This window comes from Tachysurus fulvidraco, chromosome 18 (genome assembly GCF_022655615.1).
Source record: "Tachysurus fulvidraco isolate hzauxx_2018 chromosome 18, HZAU_PFXX_2.0, whole genome shotgun sequence".
In the NCBI taxonomy this organism is placed as follows: Eukaryota; Metazoa; Chordata; class Actinopteri; order Siluriformes; family Bagridae; genus Tachysurus; species Tachysurus fulvidraco.
Genome location: NC_062535.1, coordinates 16,173,901 through 16,180,645, shown reverse-complemented (window position 1 = coordinate 16,180,645; position 6,745 = coordinate 16,173,901).

Sequence of the window (6,745 nt, the reverse complement as noted above, 5' to 3'; positions counted from 1 at the left end):
CTCTTCCTACCACAGCATAATAAAATAGATTGTTTCCCCCTCCAATACTACGTACTTTGCTCCCCTTTCACCTGGTCTCCTGCACACATGGTATATCTACCTTCCTTCTCTCCATCATGTCCACCAGCTCTCTACCTTTTTCTGTCATTGTAAGGTTAAGGGTCCCTATTCTCAGACCTATACACTTGCCTTTCCTCTTCTCTCTCTGTCTACGAAACCTTCTCCCTCCTCTCCATCCTCCACCAACAGTAGTCCGATTTCTAGATGATGGTCTATGGGAACCACAGTGGAGTATTTATTTGCAAGTGAAAGCTCCTGTGTTTGATTTATTTTGTGAAAATGGTGAACAATACTTCTAAAAAAGAATTATTTAGCACTCTTGGACTGGAAAGCTTTGCGTGTTATTTAACTGCGATAACACAACAAACGTTGGCTTATACACTCGACAGTCTCTTCCGTTACCTGCGAGATAAAGTGTGCTTATCCCGTGTTCAAGGGCACATAATAGAATGTAATTGCTTTTCCTGCTCCTTCCACACTTTTCCGCCCCATTCAAGCTGTTCTGAAATCAGTCAGGAGGAAAAGCAGTAGATACTGGAGAGGAAGGAACCTCAGGACAAAGGCTGGTCTTAAATCAGTTCAGAGCAGAATGGGTTTGGCAGCCCTTTGCTGGGAGACTCCAACATCCCACAGTGAACCCGTTGCATAAATCACATCACCGACAAGCCGAGAGGAAGAGAAGAGAGTGATGGATGAGAGTTTAAGTATTACAGAAACCTCATTTTTAGACTTTTAATCCAGGTTCAGATCGTGGCCTGGTCCTGTCAATCCCAAGCCAGAAATTAAATAACACCTTTCTGTTGAGAAGGTTCTTTAAATATGTTTAGAATCCTAAAAGCGCTGTGTTGTCAAAAACTTACCCAATTTAGGGCCAAATGGGACCTGATGATGGTGCTAGACCATTGGAAGGACTTGGCCTAAATTTGGTGAAAATGTTCTTTGGAACCTTCTAAATCAATGTACCAAATTTCACAACTTTTCACCAGACAGTTTTATGGGCTGCCATAGACATCCTTGCTGGAGAGGAAGAAGAAGAAGAAGAAGAAGAAGAAGAAGAAGAAGAAGAAGAAGAAGAAGATAAAGAAGAAGAAGAAGAAGAAGAAGAAGATAAAGAAGAAGAAGAAGAAGAAGAAGAAGAAGAAGAAGAAGAAGAAGAAGAAGAAGAAGATGATGAAGATGATGAAAAGGTAGAATAACCTTCGGTGCTTGGACCCCTAATAAGTGACAATGGATACAAGACAAATAGCAGAAAATAATCTTTCATAATAATAATCCGGTTTCCTCCCTCAGTCCAAAGACATGCATGATACATTGATTGGCATCTCTGGAAAAATTGTCCGTAGTGTGTGATTGCGTGAGTGAATGAGAGTGTGTATGTGTGCCCTGCGATAGGTTGGCACTCCGTCCAGGGAGTATCCTGCCTTGTTGCCCGATGACGCCACAGGCTCCCCGTGACCCGAGGTAGTTTGGATAAGCGGTAGAAAATGAATGAATGAAAGAATCTTTCATTGTTTGTACATACAAATAAGCAACAATCTTGATGTAGAACTGTTGACGATACAGAGTTAAAAAAATTTGATTAAAAAATAAAACACTGAAGTCTATCATGATTCTTAATTTTATAATTTGCGGTTTTGTATAGATGGTGTGTAAAGAGATATCTGCTGCATTGGGAATAGTTTGGGATTTTTAACACTGCCTGCCAGAAATCAGGAACCTCAGAAATCAGACATCCCCAGACGCTGGATTCTTCCCCAGTGAAGCTCTGCCAGGTCTTTACTGCAGCTGTCTTCACTTCCTGCTTGTTCTTGTCAAATGTTTTGCCCAAGGTTAAAGCTTTTTATTGGTTTCCATCCTGTGGTGTAAGCCTTCTTGTTGGCTTTGACGCAGATATACCTACATCCTGGATCTCCTAGTGTTCTTGAATTGTTCTCATGCCGTTTTTCTTCACCGTTGATGAAGTTCTAGTCGTCCATGGTCTTCCAGGTCTTTAGGTGGTCCTGACCTCACCAGTGCATTTAGATGTTTTAAGAACATTCAGATGTTTTTAAGAACATACTGAATACTTGATTTGGCAACACCTAATATTTTTGATGAGTTTGTTTTAATTTTTCAGCCTAACCATGGCTTTGGTATTGAGGGCTCTGTGGACAGATTCCAAATGTAAAATCCACATATGAAATCAACTCTAGACCTTTTTTAACCTGCTTTTTTGTAGGTGATTTTGACACACACATAAGCTCAGATATTTATCCACTATCCAAATGTTTATGGACCAGACTGTTTACTGATAAACACATAACCACAAAAGTTTACCTCAGGAAAAGCAGCTCGATCTCTGAAATGGTGAATTTGACAGAACCGGATATTAGATTATAATAATAAACCATTCATAACCGTATTCAAGAAAAAGAAGAGTATAAAATCTGTACAAACTCATTTAAAAACCAACAGATGACATTGTTCACCAGTGTGCTCCGAGTTTCTTTTGGTGAATGATTAATTTCTACCTAACGGTAATCAGACACACAACAGGATCGAGTTGTCTGGACTCTTCCTTTATGATCACCCAGTTTTTTTAATCCAGAGCTGTCACAGTGTGGTTCTTTGCCTCTACCATGTTTTATAAAATCTATTCGTTCACTACCTCTTATCCGAACTACCTCGGGTCATGGAGTCATGTGGATCTCAGGCGTCATCGGGCATCGAGGCAGGATACACCCTGGATGGAGTGCCAACCCATCGCAGGGCACACACACACTCTCATTCACTCACACACTCACACACTACGGACAATTTTCCAGAGACGCCAATCAACCTACCATGCATGTCTTTGGAACAGGGGAGGAAACCGGAGTACCCGGAGGAAACCCCCGAGGCACGGGGAGAACATGCAAACTCCACACACACACACACAAGTAACACCATTTCGAGTAATTATGTGATCCTCATAATATTAGCAGGATTTTATGTTAATTTGAGCCAATCGTGAAATCTCAGAGCTACTGGCTGAAGGTGCTGTATAAATAAATGCAGGAAAATATTTTGACTTAAAATTTCAGGTTTAATAGACGTTGTAATATCAACATTGGAATTATTTTTTGGGACGCTGATCAAAAATAAAGACATATTTGCTTAAATAATGTGTTGCTGAAAATATTGTTGATATTTTAAAGTTCAAAACTCTAATGAGTTCTGAGTTTAAGTTAAATCATCTATCACAGTTACAGTATCATAATAAACACTTCAGTTCAGATCTTTTGCGATTAATGATACACTCCTTCACATCTAATTCTTGTGTTAAATGTAGTTTTATCCGTTATGTTTTAAACAGTAATAGAGAGTTAGCAAAAAGAGTTGTTGCGCAAAAAAATGTAGCATCTCGAGAGCTAATCTGAACACGTCTGAACAGATTTATTGGTTTAAGAGAGAAAAACAGGCAGCATTCTGCAGAACATAAATATCAGATTAGATGGGAAAGAACTCATGGATTGTGCAATGGGTAATAAATGAATTACATAAACAAGTTCATTCCCAGGATTAAGAGAAGGTCAAGATACACGAATGTGTGTTTTAACCCAGATTTGAAACTGTTACTGAACCAACTAACATCTGTAACTGATCCTTAGAGCTGAATCACTCCGAGCTTTAAACAAATGGACTTTGAATAGCTAACGAAGTATATCATGATTGAGATGAAGGCCTGGGTGAATTAAAGCAGGCAAAAGATAAAGAATAAACCATAACAACGTCCTACAGAGCTCCCTATAGATTAGGCGCAGATTAGTGTCTAAGCTCGTTAATAACTCGGATCAGATTTCGACCCCATGTAGAGCTTAGCCTTCAAACGTGTTTCTATTCGCAAGGCTAAATAGTATTCTGTCCTGACGCTAGAGATGTAAGGTGTTAAAAGGACACACACCAACGAGTCACAGAAAACTTTAAAACAGTGAGGAACAGACTAATAACAAACTCTCACTCACTCTCACTCGCTCATTTTCTACAGCTTATCCGAACTTCTCAGGTCACGGGGAGCCTGTGCCTATCTCAGGCATCATCGGGCATCGAGGCAGGATACACCCTGGACGGAGTGCCAACCCATCACAGGGCACACACACACTCTCATTCACTCACACACACACTACAGACAATTTTCCAGAGATGCCAATCAACCTACCATGCATGTCTTTGGACCGGGGAGGAAACCGGAGTACCCGGAGGAAACCCCCGAGGCACGGGGAGAACATGCAAACTCCACACACACAAGGCGGAGGCAGGAATTGAACCCCCAACCCTGGGGGTGTGAGGCGAACATGCTAACCACTAAGCCACCGTTCCCCCCTTTAATAACAAACTCAGTACTGATAAATCTGCATCGTACATGCTTTATGAAACAGGGAGCATCTGATTTTTTTTTAAAGCTAAAAGCTGTTTTACAAAACAATCAGGTAATGACAAGAAGCAGCTGGAAAACGAACATGATGGGACGTAGGGGTCATAAATCCAGCCGTTATGACAGGTACATGACAGAGTTAAACAATGTGAAAGTCTTTCTGTCAGAAAGTTTCACATCTACAGCAAAAAAAAAAGAAAAAGATGATATAGGGTCGACGCTTTGCAGTGTATAATTAGTAGGGGGAAAAAATGGAGGTTAAAATGTCTGTGAGGTCATAAAAATGCAGGAAAATTTTATAACGTATTTACTTGGCAGAAGATTTCAAACCTGCCCATTTTTTTCAGCCTGACATTCCTGGCTCTTGTACTACCGTGTCTTCCACAGCCTCACGCTCGCTCTTTACGACGACACACACCAATTTTATTCTGTTATAAAACGAGAGATATGAAGAAAGTCAGCGGTTCTCAGAGCGGCCCAAAGCTAAAATAGCGCTTCATTTTGTTACAGCGGTGAAAATCTCAACCCACCATCAACAAACTCTGCTGTATTTAGGACTGAGTTTGGATACTGATTTGTCTCGATAAATAAAAACAGATTAGGATAATAAAAGAGCTGGTTTGTGGAATAAAAACGACCAGGAATAAAAAGCTTTGATGAAAAAAAAACAACATTATATTATACACATATTTGTATAATGAGTCTTATATTAAATATATTTATTTTATTTTAGTTCATATAATAAATGGGTTGCGGAATTCAGCATTATTTATTTGTTTGTTTGTTTGTTTATAGCTGAAGGGATCCCAGACAGCAGTAGAAGTTCTGACCCTCGCCGACTCTCGGCTACATCTGGACCAGTGGCTTTGATTTTTACTCCTAAGTGATCCGTAAGAGCATTGAAGGTTGGACACTGGTAATTTCCTGAGCGAAACTGCCCACAAATAGCCCCTTAAATGGCAGGGAGCAGAGCAGGGAAATACTTATTAGAGCCCAGATTGAAATCAGCACACAGACAATACAAAGTGCTGCATGTTTATGACCCTTTCAATCAGGCCAACAAATTCCTCTCTCTAATCACTTCATGTCTCTCTTCTCTCTCTTTCTCTCTCTCACTCTCTCTGTCTCTCTGTCTCTCTCTGTCTCTGTCTCTCACACACACACGCACACACACAAACAACTTCTAATTCAAATGAGCTTTATTGGCATGACTGTTATAGAAAAGTGTTGACTGATATAAATTCTGTAATTACAACAAAATCTCTCTCTGTCTCTCTCTGTCTCTCTCTGTGTCTCTTTATATCTCTGTCTTTCTTTATTTCTCTGTCTATGTGTGTGTGTCTCTTTCTCTCTCCCTGTCTATATATCTGGCCACGTTCCCTGCCATAATTAGTGAAACATTACATAACTCCAGTGCTATTCCCTGCTGTCGCATCTACAACTGCACAACTGCATTCCCAGCCCTGTCTCTTTCCCTTAAGCCCTGGTCTGAGATCAGGTTCAGCCGGCTCCGCACACACACACACACACACACACACACACACACACACACACACACAGCCACATGATGTTGGTGTTGTTGTTGGTGTTGGGAACCATTAAAGAAATTCTTTGCACTTGTTAAAGTTCAAACAGTGATGTTCTGGAGGATCTTGGGATGTTTCCTCGATGAGAACATCGGCATCCCGTGTTTTTTCCTAATTAACCTTATTTAGTTATCATGTGTACCGCTTAGGAAAGCTCTGCTGATCTGAGAGAGCTGCAGCTCTGTCGCTGATTTATAGTGCAGGAGCTGTACAGGAGCTGTGTAGGAGCTGTGTGTTCATTTCATATCAAAACAGAAAGATATCTGAGAGTAAAGAGGAAAATAATAAACGTGACATGACGAGCTGATGGAACTCATTACAGTTTATCCAGTTGATCGTATCTGACGAACCAGTAACCAAAACCTGGCATAGTGTCAGTGAGGCTTTCCTCCGGGTCTCAGGTTTCCTCTCACTGTCCAGAAACATACTGTACCAGGACAAACAGACCAAGATCAAATAATGAACATAAAGCATGTCAGTATATATCAACTGTAAAAGAAAAATGTAAACAATATTCTAAATGTTCTTGCTTTAGTTCATTTCCTATAGTATTGTGGATTTTATTTTGAATATCTCTGCATTCCTTTCTTACTGATAACAGAGTAAAATGCACGATGGAGGTATGTGGGTTTGTCTTTTTTTAACTCAGTAACCAAGGGGGCACAAACTTGTTCACTCAATAGTGCACTATATGATTTAAAAGTCC